General features: G+C 47.4%; 1 protein-coding gene across 5 annotated transcripts in view; it reads right to left on the reverse strand.

Annotated features, from left to right (window-relative positions):
• HDAC4 (histone deacetylase 4) overlaps positions 1 to 20,426 on the reverse strand; it is a 338,393-nt gene that overhangs the window by 158,687 nt on the left and 159,280 nt on the right. The window lies entirely within an intron of this gene.

Consider the following 20,426-nt stretch of genomic DNA (forward strand, 5'->3'; position numbering starts at 1 on the left):
GACCTACACCACACGTTAGCCATGCTGTGGCGGCGACCCACATATAAAGTGGAGGAAGACTGGCACAGATGTTAGGTCAGGGCTAATCTTCCTCAAGCAAAAAAAGAGGAAGATTGGCAACAGATGTTAGCTCAGGGCAGATCTTCCTCAGCAAAAAAAAATAAAGTAAAAAGAAATGGATAAAAGTGATTGTGAACCACGATGTTTCAAATTTCTGGAGTATTATTAGGAGTCCAATTAGTCTTTGACTTAAATTGTGAAAGTACAAGCGTAAGAGGTCTCTATACCCAACCACCTTCTGGCTGAGCCGAGGGGGGTTCATTCTTGACATTTAAACAACTGTTCATTGTAAAGAACACAGGTTGATGGCGCTCACCCCACTGCCTCCAAAAACTCCACTCTAAGAGCAGTAACAAGAAGACATAAATCTGTCCCAAAAATCCAATCATGCAAGGAGACAACAGCCATAGAATTCTAGAAGCTGGTGAGTGGCTGGCAGAGCAGAGCAGAAACGGTGCTGGGGCAGCAAAAGCTGATGCACTATGGGGTAAGGACCGTGGGAGTGAGGCCTGTATCCCAGGAAGGAGCTGCGCAGGGGCTCTCTGGTAAGGGACTGTGCAGAGAGAAAAGGACCACAGGTCATGGCATCCGGGACCTCTAGGAATGACCAGGCTCCCGCCCATCAGCTGGCCGGAGAGACGACGAGTCAACACGCCCTGGGCAGACACTGAGGACAGCTTCCAGTGTGAAAAGCAGAAGGGCAGACCAAACGGGTGTTCTCTGCACAGCCTTCACCAGCTTACTGTCTGCCCCTCACTCACCCTCAACACGCAAGGGTGGGGAGGAGGCCTGGGGTCTCTGTTGCTTTCTAGGGCCCCCACTGAACCCAGAACCATGCCAGAACACGGAGATGGCAGCGTGAGGAGGAAAAGGGAGGGCTGGACACTGTTCACAGTCCATGACCGCATGAGAACTTCCTGCAAAGCCGGGCCGGGCAAGGGGGGACCTAAGGGGCCACAGTGGCACAGGGGGATGCTGCTCGCTTGGCCACACTGCTGCAGACTCTTCCTCAGTGGGAGGGTAAAAGGAACTCATTCATATCAACCCAACCCAACCCAAACCAAACCAAATCACTGTAAGCCAATCGCACTGCCAGGTGCAAATGTGAGAGAGTGCAGCATGAGAATGAGCACCCACTCCTGCGCTCTGAAGACCGCTACTGAAACTCAACCCTCACTCAAGGGCCTCGCCCTCCAGGAGAAAGTGCCCACACCCTAGAGTTCACCTTCCAGCAAGCCTGCCACTGCAACCACATCCATCCATCCACCTGCTGCAGACCCGTCAATCTTCTATTCCAACCAGCTTGGGTCCACATATTCACACGAAGTCTGGTTTCTTCAGCTTAGAAAGGGGCCTGAGCCATTTTTCCCAGCTCCAGAGACAAAATGTCAGGTGTGCTTAACACTAGGAGACCATGCTGGGACAGCCCTCAGGCGCACACGCACTGAGATGAAAACACTACACAAGTGCTGGCTGACATGGACAGGGCTGGGCCTCCTCCCAGAGCCTCTCCAGCGTCTGCAGTGAATACAAAGAACAAGCCTTGCCCACCGTGGAGCACACAGCCTCATGGGGAGGTGACAACAAAGGAGATAGTTAGATGAGCCAAGCGGCAAGTAGGACAAGTAGATGCTACTAACCGCCTGTGAATCTCCATTTGACAGATATGGAAAACTGAGGCACAGAGAAGCAGAGAAACCTGCCCGAGATCACACTGATAGGAAGAAGAAAAGCTGAACCAGGCCCAACGTAGTAAGAGTTAACAAGGCCATCCTGTGCACTAGTTTCCTGTGGCTGCCGATGTAACAAGTTCCTACAAACTGAGTGGCTTAAAATGACACACACTTATCCTATAGTTCCAGGGCCAGAAGTCCAGAATAGGTTGTAGGGAGCTAAAATCAAGGCATCAGCAGGACTGGTTCCTTCTAGAGGCTCCAGAGGAGAATCTGTTCCTGGCCTTCTCCAGCTTCTAGAGGAGCCTGCATCCTTGGCTCCTGGCCCCTCCTACCTTCAAAGCCTGCAATCACATCTGCCTGACCTCTGCTTCTGTCCTCACATCTCCTTCTCTGATTCTGAGCCCCCTGCCTCCCCACTATAAGGACACTTGTGATCCCACTGGGCCCACTCAGATAATCCAGGATGATCTCCCATCTCAAGATCCTTAATCACATCTGCAAAGTCCCTTTTGCCATATAAGGTCACATAGCCACAGATTCTGAATTAGAGCATGGACATTTTGGGGTTCCATTATTCTGTCAACTACACTCTGGCTCTAGGTTGAGATCAGACTGGGAGGCCAGGATAGAAGCAAAGGACAGGTGGGGAGGCACCTGCATGGTCCAGGGAGAGGCGTGGTGGTGTGGACCACCATCACAATGGTGGAGGCAGTGAGAAGCAGGCAGGTCTGCACATATTTAATTTAACGACTTCACTGAGTCATGTTTAACATTTCACCCTTTTCAAGTGTACAATTCAATGATTTTTTAGAAAATGTGCCAAGTTGTCCCAGCTCAGCACAGACAGCCAAAGAGTCTACAACTCTTGGTTCACCAGAACTCACTGTGAATAAACAAGAAAGGAGCAGCCTCTCTGGAAGGCAATTGGGAATGTGCATTAAAATCCCTTCATAAGTATTTCTGCCTTTGACTCAACTCATAAAAGTTATGTTGTATCCATATCATGCACCCAAATTCTTTTTAAAATATATTTTAACACATTAAATCCTAATTGTTAAAAAGGTCAAATATATAAACTCTTAAATATATATACATATGCTTAAATTTTATATAGTTTATACATTTTAGTTAGGACCATATAATGCACACTTTTTCCCCTAGTAATCACTGTGAACATTTTCCACATCACTGAATGTAAAAATACACATATATGTTTACATATATATGTTCATATACATATACACACACATATATACATAAATATGTAATATATATACTGAGAATTCCATTCAAGGGCAAAAATGGAATGTTCTCATTCATGTTCCTAGAGAAAAAAATAAAAGGAAAAAGTTTCCAAAAAACATTGGCTCTAAAAGATTATATTTTAATTGTATGCCCTTAGAATAAACAGGACTGATGAGGACAGCAACACTTTAATGACACTGTCATTTGCCAAGCATGTCCACCTGCTCATCACGGGTGCCTGGAGAGAGCCGCCACCAGGTCACGGTGGACGAGGTGCCCTGTCGCCCACGCCTGCTGTGCCCTGGACCACTCATAATCAGAACCTTCTGAAGAAGTGAAGGCTTGTTTAAGCTGGTTTTTACATTTTATGTTGTGCTGGGGGTTCACAGCGTGAGCACTCAGGTTTCTCCTAGAACGCAATGCCCTTAGGAAACGCAGTGTCTGAAGGTCTCCTTCATGGGGTGAAGCTCTACCAGCGTGACACCTGCCCTCATTCTGCCCTTAAACGCATTCCTCCCAGTGGTGACTTGCTCCCCCGGGGGAACAGGTCAGGGAGCGCTGCACCACTGTGGCCCCCACTTCAGAGGGCAACCTGCGGGGATCCAGCACTACACCCTGCAGGCGACTGTCCAACACGGGGGCTCAGCATTCGGACAGCACTGCCCACAGAGGAGCCACAGCGTCTAATCTCAGTGCTCCTGGTAAGAAAGGTGACACTCTGCTCCATCCGTCTTACTCGGTGTCTTCTCAGCAGATGCAGAACCTGCACATGAAGGAGGGCCTTTCTGGGTACCTCATAAACTCAACAACTTCTAAACACAACAAGCCCTGGTTTAGCAGAACAGAAGTAGCTAAAGATAGTTTAAACAAGTATTCCATTTCATGCCATTCTCGCCCCCCCCCGCCCCCCCCCCCCGGTATATAACCCCCAAGGGTAGTTCACTAAAAGCTGTCTTATGAAAATGGAACCCCCTTGGCCACCCCAAGGACTTGAGGGCAACCACCAGACATTGTACGTAGGATCCAAGGCAGTGGCAGAGCCCAAGCCGCAGCCGCAGCCAAGGTTACTGGGCCTGGGGTTGGGGATGCCCTCCACATGGCTCCGCAGGGGGCCCTGACAGCCGAGGCAGAGCCTGAGCGCAGCACGGCAGGACGAGGGGTTCCAGAGCTGGCATCTACTCCCCTCAGTGATGATCAAATTGACCCAACTTTTGGAAACCTTGAGTTAACTTAAAATTCTTTGCATTTTAAAAGGAAAGGGTAATAAACCAAGATGTGGGGGAAGAAACTTAATGTAGTCTTTTTCTCACCTTTCTTAGTGATAAACCAATACCATTTTAAGGTTTGTTGTTGTCAGTGCCATTGAGACGATTCTGACTCCTAGCCACCCTGTGAACAGCAGAGCAGAACCCTGCCCAGTCTTTTTGCGCCATCCTCTTACCTTCCGGTGCTATGTCAGACAATGCTCCGCTGCTATTAACAGAGTTTTCATGGGCAATTTTTTCGGAAGCGAGTGGCCAGGTCCTTCTTCCTAGTTTGTCTTAGTCTAGAAGCTCCGCTGAAACCTGTCCACCATGGTGACCCTGGTGGTATTTGAAATCCCACTGGCATAGCTTTCAGCATCACAGCAACATGCAGCCCCCACAGTGTGACAAGTGACAGACAGGTGGTGTGGTTCCCTGACTGGGAAACGAACTCGGGCTATGGCAGGGAGAGCACCGGATCTTAACCACTAGACCACCAGAGCCGGCTATTTTAAGGTTAACCAATCAATAAACGGTAGTGTAGGTAATATTTGTACATTATAAAGAGACTCACCAGAACTAAAAATAACACTATAAGTAACAAAATCAGAAAGTGTGAAAGAGAAAGCATAGTGTACTAATGATCAAATCTCTCCCAGGGATTCAACACATCCTGTCTAAAGTTGCCATATCCAGAAACAGCCGTTTAGCTAAATACATGAATCTATAAATGGTCCCATAATAAGATCTAAAAAGAAGCTGCAGCCTTCTAAATGACCAGAAGGACAACACAACCACATAAAACTAAACCAGAGAAAAAGCCAGAAGGCCTATGAACAAGAAGCCAAAAAACAGAAGCAGGTAATGCAGAAAGTAGAAGATAAAACTGGGTGAAAAACTTAGAACCAAATACATCCATTGTGTCACCAAATGTAAATGGGATATATTCACACAAAAATCACCAAATTGGGTAAAAAAAAAAAAAAAAAAACTGAACAATATATCATCTACACAGGATCCTCTAGAGCTAAAAGGCTCAAACTGAATGGAAAAAAGGCCACAATGGGCAAATAGTAACAAAAAGAAATCTGAGGTCAAAATATCAGTATCACAAAGAGTAAATCCAAAGAATGCTGAAGAAGAGACAGGCCCATTTCACAGGTGTGAGGTGCACAATTTACCACGAGAATCTGATTGTCCTGGAGAGGGGTGCCTTCTAGTAAAAGACAGGACACAGAGGATGCAGAAAAACAAGAAGAGACGGCAGAAACAGTGTTAGCAGCAGATCCGAACTCGCTCTTGTTCACTTATGACACCAACTACACAAAACACGAGCACGCAGAGGGCTGGAATAATATAATTAATACTTCAGCTAAGATATGCTTCAAACTCTGGATCATGAAAGAATTTATGATTTCTTTTCAAGCCCTCACAGAACATTTATAAAAATCAGTGCCACGTAAAGAACACAGAAGACTTCCAAATACACACGCAAATACACAAAGTACAGACCATCACCCCCGAGCACACTGCAACAGAACTAGAAATTAATAAAACCAGTAGAAAAGCAAAAATCCAGCTATAGGAAAACTGAACACTTGTCTCTCAAATACTTCAAATCCAAAGTAAAAATGAAGAAAGTTTATAAAATAATGAACACATCACATATAAAAAATTTTAGCAACTGCCTAAAGTTGAGCTCAGAGAGTAATTCATAATCTTATGCCTAGGTAATTGTAAAAAGGAGTCCAAACAAATAAATTAAGCATGGGATTCAAAAAGTTAGAAAAAGAACTAAAAAATTAAACCATATGGTATTCAAGGAAAAAGAGGAAGGAGATAATAAAGATCAAAGAAATTAAAGGAGTTACTGATTCAGGAAACAGAAAATCAGCAGAACTGAAAAACCTACAGTGTGCTATGCTTATGACGGGAAGGGAGAAACGTGGAGAAGCTCACAGCTGAAGAAGGCTGTCGGGAACCAGTCTGTGGCATTAGAAACACAACTCCTTCATTATGAAAATCTCCAATGATACACAAAACGAGAGAGGAATGCAGCCAACACCCAGGAATCCAGCTTTAACAATCACCAACATTCTCCATTTTGTTTCATCTATTTACATCCATTTTTTCTGTAATGTCATGGAATATCTTAACTTTAAATTGATAAAAGATGGAAAAGAATCATATATTTTTAAAAACAAATTTTTCTCATTAATGTTACAAATTTAAAAAATAATTATAGATCCACAGGAAGCTGAAAGATAACAGAGACATCCCATACACCCTTCAACCAGGTTCCACCCCGGCTGCCTTTCAAGGTGCACTGAGAGTGGGAAACATGAAAACTTTAAACCGAAGAAGAACAATTTCCACGTATGTCAGCATTCCAAAGGACTGCCTGAACGTATGATAAATTCAAAACCCTCATTTTCAGCCCAAGTCTTCATTGGTGGCGAGCCATCTTCATACGGCCCACACAGCTCAGTTTGATTCTTTTCTGATGCGTATTTTTTCAAAAAGTCCTATTAAATGACCAGCTGAAACTACTGAGGTTATTATGAGGAAACAAAACTTTTCTTAACAGATCACTTAAATGGCTTTTTTCTTTAGAGTAATCAGCTGTATCAACAATGCAGAAAGCTTTACTCAAAAATGTGTTCCAAATCCAATTCCACAGGAAATAAAGTTACTTAAATACAAACGTGGCTGTACACCAGCTGCCATTCAGGGGGTCCGACAACCCCTCCTATTCAGGTATCAGAGGACACCACCTTGCCACAAGTAAATCTAGTTCAGAAACACATTAACCATCTCACTTCCCTTTTCCTAGCTTTCATGCCAGACTCTGATGTTATTTTAACGGAATCTTGTGTGCATACATTCCTGTGCACTGGCTGTACCAGCTAGGGTTCTATGGGGAGAGAGCACAACCACCTGTCCTCCTGTGCTCTGTGATTTAACGATGAAGCAAGGGTTAGATTTCCCCACTCCCTATTTCACAACTATCCTGAAAGCTCTTTAGAAAATCCTTTTAATGTTTCTAATTTGTTCTGTATCCCCCAAGAAGAAAAACTGTCTTTTGGAAATATTTGCAAGCTCAAATTGAGCAAGAGCCATAAATAAAAACCTGGCATGCAAGGAACTTGGCTTTCAAGAAGTGTACAAATGTACTTCCGGGAGACTATAAATAGAACCAGGCCCTACCCTGTGCAAAAAGTGGTGAAATGTGCTCTAAGGTCTCATTTACAAATGCAGCCACTAAAGATAAACATGACCTCCAGAAATAAGTGACAGAGCAGTCCATCTGAGGCTTTGTATCATAATTTCATAAACAAGGTGTTAACTGGACAAGAACTCTAAGATCACACAGTTACAATGCAAAGGCAACAAAATAAAAATAATAAGAAAAAAACGAATATTTGTTATTGAGCACTTGTTACAAGTGCTCTGCTTCTATTATCTCCTTTAGTCCTCACAAGCCACAAAGCTGTCCCAGTGGTGACCGGATACCACAGATGGGAAAACTGGGGCTGCAGCAGTGTTAGCAGCACGCCCAGGTCACTCAGCCAGTAAGTGTGGACACCTGGATTCAAATCCGGCCACACCCCTTGGAATACCTGCTCCCTTACTTGCCCACACTCTGGGCCTGGCCGTGCTCACACCAGTCAGCAGAAATCACAAGTTACTCTCTGAAAGCCATTTTGATTACCCTAAACTCAATGGATAAAAATACATTATCTGCAAATTAAAAATAGTTCCAATGGTCCAGGAAGGCCACAAATCTCCTCTGCAAGTGTCCTTGCCATTTCAGTTACAGAAGGTCAAGTTTACATAATACAAAGAAGAACACATTTCAGAATTTCCTTCTTAGCAACCTCCGTTTGGTTCTGTATTTCACCTAACAGCTGGCCTGTAGTAGGAAGCAATATTACTTAATAGTAACAGTTGAAATATTTAAAAATAGAAGGTGTTTCTTCCAGTTGGCAGAAGGAGAAGAAGAGAGGGCAGCAAAGGGGCCGGCCTGAGCAGGGCTGTATTTCTCAGGGTGAGCTGGCCTCTTCCAGCATCGGGTGAGGATGGGGGGCCGCCCTCCCGGGCAGCAATGAGCATTCCACCTGGGCTTTCCGGAAACCTCAAATGTCCAACAAGGAAAGCAGCATCTTTCAAGGGCTTTGTGGGTCTTGGGGGGATAATGCAACAGGCAGTTGGAAATGTGGGACTTTAGTGTGTGTTGGGGGAGAGGGGGAGCAAGGAGCTTAGGTTCAGACTTCAGTGTCTAGAAGAAACACCTGGGATGCTTGTTAAAAATTCAGCCACTTAACGTACGTGTAACTTGGGAAAGTGCCTTGGCCTCTCTCAACGTCAGGCTCCTAACCTGCAGCTACCACTTAACACCCTTGTAGGGAGAGTTAAAGGCCAGGAACGTGAAGTGCTCAGGTGAAGGGTGGGTGGGCAGCACTGGGACAGTTACCTGTTGCCATCATTATGGCAGTACTACTGTAATTACCAGTGCCCCAGGGCTGTGATGCTGAGCTCTCCTGCTTAAGGCGGTACATGGGCCTGCTTCCACAGCGTGAACCCACACTCACTGTCACTGTAAAACACAGATCCGGGATGAGGTAACGCTCCTGAGAAACAGCGATACTCCACAAAGTGTGACTTGGTGGAAAATCCACTGGTTAACTTTAACCAAACACTGTGTGTAAAAAAAAAAAAAAAAAAAGTATAACTAATGTCTACTTTACAGACATTGCATGGAGATCCACTCCCTTGGGAGATTCCATTTCCATACCATCTTTTCACCAAAGACTCCCGATTTTAAGCCCCCAGCCTTGGCCCCTCCCAGGGTGGGGCTCATGTTCACCACTGCCTACTCAACAGCTCTAAGGGGGCATGCCTTTTCAACCATCTACGTGTCCAAAACCAACCCTCATCTTCCCCCCAAGGTCGGCTTCCTCCACATTCCCCACCTCAATTCATGTCAACTCGGCCATCCCAATGCTCAAAGCCCAAATCCTGGAGTCATTCTTGACTCTGTTCCCTCACAGCCCATCTGCAACCTCAGTAAATCCTATCTCCTTCCAAATATTTTGAGAATCTGAACAGTTTTCACCATGCCCACTGTCTCCACCCTGCCTGAGCCAGCCTCCCTGTTCCTCCCTCCCCATGTGGCCACCACAGTCATTCTCTGCAGAAGAGGGAGGCGCTGTCATTCCTCTGCTCATTCACTCAAAGGCAAAGCCTTACTGTTTACCATGGCCTGCAAGTCCTTCTGTGACTGCAGCAGCCCACCGCAGATGTTCCCCAGTCACACGGCCAACCTCCTCTCCTCTCCTGCCTCCCGGCTGGTCCCGGGCACTCTCCTCTCGGGTTCTGCACTGGCCACTCTTGCCCCTGCAAGTCCTTCTGACCTGCTCCTTCTCCATTAGATGCTTGCTCCATCATGTCACCTCCACCAGGCCTAACTACCCCTTCTGTAAAATTCCGAATCTCTTCACTCCTGACCCCCACTCTGCTTCCCTGCTACACAACTTACTCACTGTATTTATTGGTTGTCTTCTCCCCCCAGTGTAACATGAGCTTCGCAACTATAGGGATCTTTGTTTTATTCATAAACATGTGTATCGCAAGTGCCAAGGGCAGTGACTGGCAGCTCGAAGGCCCAGTCGCTATAAATGAGTGAATGAATGAATGAGCCCAGTATCTCGACAATGAGGCCTTCCTTGACCACTTTATTTAAAATTGCAGAACCCACCCCCACAAGAATCCTGTCCTTTTTTGCTTTCTTCCTCCACAGCATGCACCACCTTCTAACACTTTCTAATGTTCTACATAATTTACCACCACCGAGCTTGAGTGAAGGAGCATGTTTAGAATCCAGCACCCAAAACTAGAGGATACAACTCTTTAAGCACATATTGAAGATTCATAAAAATTCACCATAAAGCAAGTCTCAACAAAATTCAAAGATTTAGTAATTTCTAACCATAGTACAGTAAATTAGAAATTAATAACAAAAAGACTACTTGACAAACTTCATACCTTCAGATGAAAAACACATCTAAATCTTATTTTTTCAAAGAAAAAAGAACCATCAAACAAATTCTAAAGAGGCTACAAATTAAATACTACAAATTAGAACTTAAATACTACAAATTAGAAGTTATCAAAAGCAACTCCATTTGCACCGAGAGAGAAGTCTACAACTTTAAACGCTGACATCAAAAGGAAGAAAGGTGAAGAATTAATGTGCTACAAGTTCAACCTAAGAATTTAGAACAATATCTGAATAAGCCTCCCCAAAGAACAGAATAGAGATAAGAACTGGAACTAAAGAAACAGAAAACAAATGTACAATAGGGTATCAGCAGAGGCAAAAGTTGGTTCTTTGAAAGATAATAAAACAAAGCTAGACAAGACTGATAGAGTGCCCTCTGCTCCAACACCACCAGATCTGTACATCCCAATTCCGCAGCAAAGGGTCTAGACTCCTACCACCACCAGAGCTGCCGTTGTGAAACTCCTGGAGGGAGGGAGGGAGGGAGGGAGACAGGGAGAGCAAGGGAGACAGGGAGAGAGAGGGAAGGAGGGAGGGAAGGAGGCAGGGAGGTGCAGGGAGGAAGGGATGGTGGGGCTGCCCCAGGGGAGAGATGGAGGACAGCCTGGCCACTGTGGCCTCCCTTCCAGTGGTCCTTCCTTGAGGCTGCCCAGCATGGGGTGCTCAGCAGGCACTGTGGGACTGAAAGGAGCGTCAGCCCCTTCCCCTGGGGCTCCTGACTGAACCAGCAGGCCAGGCCTCCTCTGCTTCTTTCCATCGGCTCCCACCACCGCCCACCGCCCAGGGACTCTGTCAGACCCCGGCTGCACTGCGCTGCTCTGGAGCTGGCTGGGGGCACTCAGAGGGCCTGGGTGGGGTCTAGGGCGAGCTGGACAGTCCGCAGTTCTCTGAGGCTCCAGAATCGGGACTTCTGAAAAGACAGCACTTTTTCCTCCTGGAGGGCAGCTTGCTGGTGTGATGGAAACCTTATGGTGTTCAAGTGTGACCACCAAAAACTAAAATCGCCTCCTGTGGGACAGTAACAACAGAGTGGGGACAACGGTTAACAAAAATCGTCTCCCCGACCCAGGCTGAATGCGCTTTCAGACACCCACCATCGAAGGGGCTCACAGACTCTGTGCATACACTCCCCTCCCACTCTGCGGCCCTGAAGTATAGACACAAAGCTGGAAATGAAAGAGAGGAAAAGACAAAGAGCACTTCACCCGCAAACCGTGTCCCGATGCATCACTACCCTGCTGGACAACCTCTGGCCATCAGTGACACTTGTAATGCACAAACAAAACAAAATCTGAGTTGGAAAAAAATCCTTTCCTCCGCCTAATCATCACATTCAAATATCCCACGAGGATATTAAGGGATAGTTTTCTGTATTAACACGGGTCTCCGGGTCACTGCCGCCATGGCCACACATTTTTCTGTAAGATGGAGAAACCGCCAGCTGCTGACCTCCCCACCTCCGGGCCCGTGTGGATGTGCGGCAGGTTTGAGGCGCACCAGGGCCCGGTGAGACATTTCTTGGATGGCCCTGTAACCAGTAAATGTTTGCTTTCTTACGTTTCTATTCCTTTCTTCAGGCCACACAGTAAGCTCTTTATAACTCCACGGGTCTATGGCAACAATGACAATACAAAATTTAATGGGGTGGAACAGCTTGTGATAAACATAAATCACTGGAACAAACCAATTCCCACCCAGGGCAGGGATGGCCTTTATCTTCCTCCCTCAAGCACTTGGGAGGCTGAAAGAACACAGCTGGGGAACGAGGATGTGCTGGGCGGAGCACAGACTCGGTTGGGGTGGCGGGAACTGGGCTCAGCCAGCCAGCAGTGGGGAGGCAGCAAAGAGGCACAGGTGGAGAATTTCTGGTTAAAAATGGCAGACTGAACATCAGCATTTATCCCTGCTCCCCAAGATCCCACTAAACAGTATATGGATTATTTAAAAAAAAAAAAAAATCACCAACACAAATGCAGACAAAACACAAATAGCAGAGAGAACAAAGTTGTGAAAGTCAGAAAGAACATGGGTGAATAATGGGTACCCACCTTATCAGATACAAGAAATTGAATCACACTTAGTGGGGGGGAAGGGAGGGAAGGGAAGGGTTTCAGCAGCAAGCCCCCCAGGGCTCAGGAGTTAGCAGCACCAGGACCCCCAACCCAGAAGATAGAACATCTGTTCCAGGAGAAGAGGGGTCCCCAGACCCCTTCTGTGCCCCACACAGCTAGAGAAGCCTGGAGACTCATTCTGTGGGGAGAGGGCACCATGTGGATGAGGATGAGCACGTGGAAGTTGGCGTGCTGCTTGTGAGCTGCCTGGTCTTCTTCCCCAGGAGGCAGGTGGCCCAGGCCACACGCCCACAATGAGGTTAGCAGGGTTGATCACCCCCTGGAAGACGCACCAGAGCAGGGCAGGGAAGCCCCCAGCTGCTGGCACTACCCATACCTCTAGGGGTCCCCCAGCTTCTGGGTGCCCTCCCCTAAAGATGAGCAGACAGCGGAATCACTAGACAGGCCAGGAAAACTGTCACCACAGAAGGCAGAGCCCAGACAGACAGACAAGAGGACCTTGGGGGAGCCCACAGCACAGCAAGAAGGAAACAGGCAGATGGTGCCGTCCCCCGAGAGAAGGGTAGACACACTGTCCAGATGGTGATCAGGATGGAAGGCAACCTTGGGAAGACAAGGGGACCACGCCTCAGGATTCTGAGGGAAAACCGTTTCCCAAGCCCAGTCAAATTCACAGTCATATACTAAAGTGTCCACAGGATCACAAGCCAGAGGGTGGACCACATTATCACTCAGAGGGCAAATGTCACCTACTTCACAACTGTGCCGGGTCACCTTCCCCAGATGAGGGGCAGGGGGCTGTGGGTGAGAGCTGGAGGGCACTCTGCAAATGGCACCCCACCTCTGCCACTCCAGGGTCGCCTTGGCTCCCCGCTGGCTCTGTCCCCAGGAGGAGGAGGCCTGCTGCCAGCTGGGTCTCACATCCAGGCAGCAAATCTGACACCTTCCTCCTGAGCAGCAGACGAAAGGGGGTTTCTGCCATGTTCAGCCCTGCAAACGTCGATGCCCACATCCCTCTCTCCAGTTTCCTAGCATTCATATTTGTATCACTGAGAGCCCTTGGTTTGGTGAGGTTTAAGTGAAAGAACAGGAAAACTCAAGGAAGAAAAAGAAAAGAGAAAGTAGGAAAAGAGAAATCAAGCAGTGGTCCAAGCAGTGAGTGATGGAAACCAACGGGGAGCTGTGCCATTTTCTCTCCAAATCCAGCCAGCCCTCGCCCTCCTGCACACTCAGAACCTACAGCAGCAGAGGCTGTGTTCTATCAAAAGCCCAGAGAATGTAATGAGTATAGTGCTCTGCCGCTGAATCCCGATATGTCCAGTGCGGCCACGCAGTCCCGAAGGCTCCCAACTCTAAGACACCGAGAGCCAGGCTGCGGGCTCCCAACCTGCTCAGCTCCCAGGAGCCCTTACAACCAACAATTAAGGCCAAAGACGGTGCGTGACATGGGGACTGACAAGGGAGAGGGGCTGGTTAAGGTCACAGAAAGCAGAAATGAGAGCGCAAGGCTTGTCTTCTCTCAGGGAACACCATCCTGAGGCATAAAAGCAAAAAATCCAAAACTTTAGCCCCTAAAGAACTATTTTGTAAATTCCACCCGGAAGTGAATTCATCAGACTCGAGAGAGGAGCAGCAGGGCTGTCAGTAACTTGCAAAGATGTCTGATGGGAACGACTGGGCGCCGAGGTCTGTTCCCAGGCAGCAGCCTTGGTCACTCTTCTCTCTGAAGCTCCTGGTCCCAGGCGGAGGACGGATGGGTCATGAGCATTGCCTCTGCCCCGTGTTTCTGAAGGTCGGCGTGGCCAAGCTCTTCACTTCAGGTTGAGAGCCTGAGGACAGAAGTCATGCCCACTCGTGCACCTGCACAGCTGTTGGCGAGAGGCCGGGCCTTGCCAGCTGATTCATGGCAACATGAGTCCTCTCTCTGTGGGCCAGGACAGACTCGCCAGGCTCAGCATTAAAGACAGATACATCAGCATTAAATATTAAGCAGGTTTGGGTGCTTGATGTAGGAAAAAGCAGACATGTCTGTAACTTCATAAAAATACAGCATTAAAAGAAAAGCCCAGGCAGATGTGAACCCTCACAAGAGGCATTCTAACGCAATTCACAGCATTTTTGCTGTTACACTTCCCAGCCCCAGCTGGTTTTGTTTCACTTTAAACAGCAGTCCTAGGGGTGCCATCACAAAGGCTTCGGGGCTGGCAGAGGGGGAGGCGGTCATGCCAGAGGAAGCAGCAGAGCCCAGGTTGGGGACTGCAGACCAGAGGGTACCAGGAAGCCACAGAGGAGTGAAACAGAAGAGGGGTGAAAAGCGTCACTGAGCCCCTCCTGTGTGCCACACGCTGTGCCTGAGAAGCCTGCCACACCTTCTGGTCACCTAATGCTTCTGCCAGGCTAGTAGCCATGTGATGCCAGAGAGGCCGCCCAGGCTCAGAGGACAAGCCACCAGCTCGAGGCCACGCGACCAGTCAGAGGCAGGTAGACCCACTGCCCCAGGTCTGCTGGGCTCCCAAGCCTTGCGGCAGCTCAGCCAGGCCCGGTCTTGATCCTGCACTCACTTCTTTTAATACAGAGCCCAAAGTGGGAGGGCAGGAATGGAGCCCTCTCTAATGGAGTACGGAGGAGAAGAAATGGGACAAAAAGACATTCTGCCTTTGTGCCACATGGGATGCTGCTCCTGGCACCACGGCATTCCCAGACACAGGCGGTGCCCATGGGAGCTCACAAATCTGACGAGAAGGGGACGACGAGTCGGGGGAGAGGTAGAGAAAACAGGGCTCCCATGCAGATTCACAGGGAGGCCAGGTGGGAGACCAGGAAAGACTAGAGAAGGAGATGTTTGAGATGGGCAGGGCTTGGAAAGCAACACCTTTTAAAAATTCTGAGCGGCAATAAATCTTCAACCGTGGAGGGGAAAGAGGACTCTGAGGATTCCTCAGCACCACACCAGGGAACAAGGCGGTGACTCAGCAGGACGGTAAAGGACAGCGCCCTTCTGGCCCGGAACTACTCTTGGCTATAAATTCACCTGCTCCCCCAAAGCAACTCGGAGGCCCTCCCAACAGCTCATAAATGCACACGACACCTGCACGGCCCCCGGCTAAAGCTGTAATCGCCCTCAGGTTGTGAAGTCATATGGGCTGCAGTCGTCTACATCTGGCCTTCAGGTCCCAGCTATTCACACAGGCCTGCAGGTAAACTTGACAGAGGGAAGTGGAAAAATCCTCAGCGTTTGTTTCAACTAAGTAAACTATGGGAATCTTTTTCTAATTTTTCAAACTGTTGGATTTTACTTTGATGTCTTTATGGTCAATAGTTCATTTTTCTCCAAAAATCAAAACGAACAAGCGAACAGGAAAAGCACAGCAGGCAACCTATCACGCCGGTGCACGCAGTGACACCGGCCGGCAGACGTGCACTGCCCGCCCCGCCATGCGCCTGTGCGCCCTAATACAGCTAGGGGCAGCCCAGCCTGAGGGCCAGCCCCAAGCTCATCACTGAGGACGTCCCCCCCTTCACCCGCCTGAGGAGAACAAGGAAGGTTCAGAGAGTCCAGACGGGCACCAGAAGAGGAAACCAAAGAGAGCTCTGGTACTTCAGCGGGAGTCACCCTTAGGAACCACCAAAGGCGGCCATTAATCCTTAATCGTGCTCCCTCCAAAATCCAGAAGCCCCAGCTTTACATTAAAAACACACAAAGGAGTATCAAGCAGGAAGTACTACAACTAAGGCTTTGTTACCCAGGAATCTCTTTAGGAAGATAATTAATAGCTTCCTGTGCCAATGAAGAGAGATTTCCGGAAGGTTTCCCTGAGGTCACATATGTTCTCCTATTTATTTTGGCTTCACATTTCCTCTCAGCAAACCAAACAACAATAACAACAAGACATGCCCAGGAGGCAACATAAGCTTCAGGTACCAGCCAAGCTCTAATAGTTGCTGACCCAAAAGTCAAGAAGAGGGTAAGACATTCAATAACCCCTTTGCCAGTGCAGTGGTCAAATACCCTTTAACACTTGGGAATCCATGGTTAAGGCCAAACCTCACTTTTTTTATTAGTTTGGACAAGTTCTCTAGAGTTTCTGTAGTTTCTTCAAGATTCCAGAATTCTCTTTTAAAAATTGCACCTTTGTTACAGAGCTTTGAAAGGAAAGCTCCCTAGCTCTGACAGAAGCACATGTTCATAGGGGTGACGTACAGAGGGTGACGGAGCAGCATCTTGTATCTGAGGAACCTGTGGAAGATGCTTCTCTTTAGCCCAGCTCCCCATCCTGAGGATCAGCAGCCATTTCCCCTGTTGGCACAGAGGTTCATACCATTCTCTGAGGTTACTGTTTCCCGATAGCACACATGGAGAGCAGAAATGGGTTCCTGCCCCATAACTGATACGCTGGGTGACCCTGGGCGAGCGGCCACGCCTCTGAGGATCTCACGTTCCTCCTGCACAAGATGGAGGTGACAACAGCAGCAAAGGCACTTGGTTGCTGGGATGAGTAAGTACAATGATGGACCGAAACCCTCAGCATGCCACTGAGTTAACAGTAAGTGCTTACTATTTGCATCCTGTTATTATTCAGGTTCTGTTCTCCTCCACTTTGCTCTTGGACACTGGGGCCTTCTCCTCGAACCCCTTCACTCAATCGAGGACAATCTACACTGTCCAGCACTAAGCGAGCTCACTTCCAGTTCTGGAAATCAACACCCAATGTGTTCAGTAGAATGTATCTTTTTTATAATAAACATGCATTTTCAGGAAAAAAAGTCTACTACTTTAACAAAATTACAATGATTTGGAAATGAATGACTTCAATGTTTTTCAAGCTCCCTATAACTCAAGCACATGGCACAAGTGGGGGTGACCCTGGGACCTTTCTCGGTCTCCCAGATGGCCATTGCTCACCTTCTCCCCTGTCCTCAAAGTCCAACATCCTTCCCCACCTAACTCTGAACTGAGGATGTGGCTTCCTAACTCTGAGGGTCACCTGTCCACAAGCTCCTGCCACCACACCCTCCCAGCCACGGCGTCTGTGCCCCAAGTCCCCACCTGGGAAAGAAAATGCCAACCTTTAGGAAGGGTGAAAGGGTGTGGCCTCGTGACACTCCCCTTCTTCGAAAAACGAAGAAATACAATGATAACATTGAGTAACAGTAAGAGAATATCTGTTACATCTGAGTAGTAGGCAAATGGTTGTGTGCATTCTCTCTTTTATCATACAACTACTTTACAATTAAAATTTTAAAAACAAGAAAAAAAGAGAAATATGAAAAGAAGGAAAGGCTTATTTACATATAAGAAGTGAAGGGGGCAGGTGAAGAAGTTGAAGAACTGAGAATGAATCCAAAATAAATGGCATTTTGGCTTTTTCCTTCTACGATACAGACTTTTCTAATGAGTATGAATTACTTGTATGAATCTCAATCTGAGATGGCACACAAATAAAACGTATGAATAGTGCTTTTTTATTTGAAGTGAGCCTTTATAATGACTAACTGTATTTAAAGAGCACCATTATCAGAAAAAAATCGTGTTGAGTATCCCACCACTCACAACCAGGAACGGCCAAGAAATGAGACAAAGCCAAAGCTGAGGCGGCCATGGGACACTTTTCCTACTCAGAGTAGAAGCTGTGCGTCCCAGGGAACAATTCCCATGGTGAATGTTGGAGCAATTCCTGCAAATTATACATAAATATATATATATATATACATATATCAGCTTATTTTCACACCGCCAAGTGTCAAAAAAGTACTTAAGATTACACTCAATTGTCAGAAAATGTGCAACAGCAAACTGGGATTGACATAAAAATACTTCCATACTTCCTACTTCCATATCATAAAAATATGGCTTTAAAGAAATTTTCATATTAATTTGCAAATTATTATTTAGCCTGAGATTAATATTTCTTCATAGAATGTATTCTACAGTGGGTTGAAATGACCAAAAATGGAGTTTGAAAGAAGGCCCTTCGCTTCAGCAGGTTCTAAGGCACATCTCAATGTGCAGGCTTCATGGGCAATGCTTTATACCTACTGCCGTGTATGTGCGCCTCCTTTCTCTGCTGGCTGCTCACAGACACTGCTTTTAGTCCGGTTTAGAATCATGCTGCAAACACTGACCACCAATGATGCAAAATAAAATGCAAAAAACACTAGGAAGCGCAGCCTTATCCTTCAACTTTGACCAGTGGGAATCTGGTTATGAGGAAGTTAAACGACTAGCTTCAATTTCATGAGGGCACCCTCCCCAATATGCCATCTCTGAAGTCAGGTGGTTCCCCTTAGAGGAAGAGAAGGGGTGTAACAGACAACAGGGACTGTCCTGGGACCCTGACTGGCACTGTCACCACTACATCACACACTATCTTTAGGACCAGTCAGTGGGACATTAAGAGACAACATGTATCCAGGAACTACTAAAAATCAGATACATGTATTTGATCTTTATAGGAAGCCTGCAGAGAAGGCATCATTATCTCCATCTGAGAAATGAGAAAAGAAAACAGATATTAAGCAACTTGCCTGAGGTCACACAGTCAATGGGTCCCAGGATTTCAGGTCCCCTCCGTCCAAAACTGAAGTCCACGGTCTGTCTTTATCCTAAACCAGGAGTCCCACATTAAGTCTCAACAGGCAGGGTGTGCTCCCCAATCCAGAAAATTAATTTGAAGCCCACCTCTCTCTGGTTCACTTGGAAACGACACATATTTCCCACCTTTTCATGGCCAATCAAGCTTTCTGAAAATCTCTTCCTCCACCTCACACCTGGGTGAGCACCAGGAAATTGTCTTAAAATGCCCAACTACACAAGGACTCAGTGTTTAAGCAAAACTACACTGGCAAAATGAACTCCAGAGAAAATGAAAATCAACACTGTGTACTTTACCTGGGCCAAAATAAGAAATTGAGCATTTTCGTCTACTATTTTAAAGCACCCCTCCTCGGGCCTCAGTGTCCTCGGGTAAAAAGCCACCTCTTGATAGGCGGGAATGGAGGTGTGAAGAAGAGGTGTGAGGACAGGAGAGAGAAGGGAGACTGTGGGCACCCCTGCGGGGGGCAGAGCACAGCCCCAGGGACACCAAGCGCCTTCTAGGAGCACTGCAGAGAAACAAGCGGAGCATTGTGTCTGGGGAAATGCCAGAAACGATCCTTGGCAGACCTCAGAGAATCACTATGCAAAGAAAGAAACCTCTTCTTTGATACCTCCAGCCTTGCTTCCAGCTTCCACTTCTCTGGAAGGGGGGTCGAGAAGGTGAGGCAGTGGGGAGGTCTGATGGGGGCCAGGGCGGAGGCAGGGGTCGGCGCACCTTCTTGTCCCAGCCAGCCCTGCCCACAGAAGGAGCGAGCAGAGCAGGCCACGGGAAGGCTGGGGTCCAGGAGGTGCCGCAGAGCAAAAACCACAGAGACGGAGGCCTTCAGGACACGGAGAAGGCAAGGGTCCAGCAGTGCTGCCCTGAAAACGCTGGCTTAAGAACCCATGTGGAGCTGCGACACTAATTCCCTTACACCCCAGGCCTTTAGGAGGGTCGTTTTCTTCTCATTCAAGTGGAACGTGAGGCTCTGAGTTGACATCCTAGAGGACACGAGACGGGGGGAGGTGAGGTGTTTTACAGAAACAGAAAAGAAAAGAAAGTTTCCACGGCCACATAGTTTTGGAAAACATTGCTTGAAGGATCATATTTAGAAATATTATACACAGAACGAGAGATTTATAATCACAGTTGATGCTTTTTGGTTAATTAAAGAATACAAAGGTGCTTACAAGACAATCTCATTGACTCACTTGACCAGCGACATGCCTGGGCCCGTGGACAAAGCACAAGCTGCCCGTGGTCCTGTGGCTTGCTGGCTAGCAGCCTGGCCACACCACAGTGTGGAGCTTCTGGCCCCAGCTCAAGCTCAGCACTCTTGCCCACAGACTCTCGTATGGATCAGGGCCTGGGGGTCTACCTCAAATAAGGAATTTGCACTTTGGTGAAGAACACAAGCTCTAGAGCTCACGACAGACAGGATGTGCATTTCTCTGCCTCTTAAATAGCATCAAGCCAATGCCCATTTCATTTCC

Source organism: Diceros bicornis, chromosome 37, assembly GCF_020826845.1.
Source record: "Diceros bicornis minor isolate mBicDic1 chromosome 37, mDicBic1.mat.cur, whole genome shotgun sequence".
In the NCBI taxonomy this organism is placed as follows: Eukaryota; Metazoa; Chordata; class Mammalia; order Perissodactyla; family Rhinocerotidae; genus Diceros; species Diceros bicornis.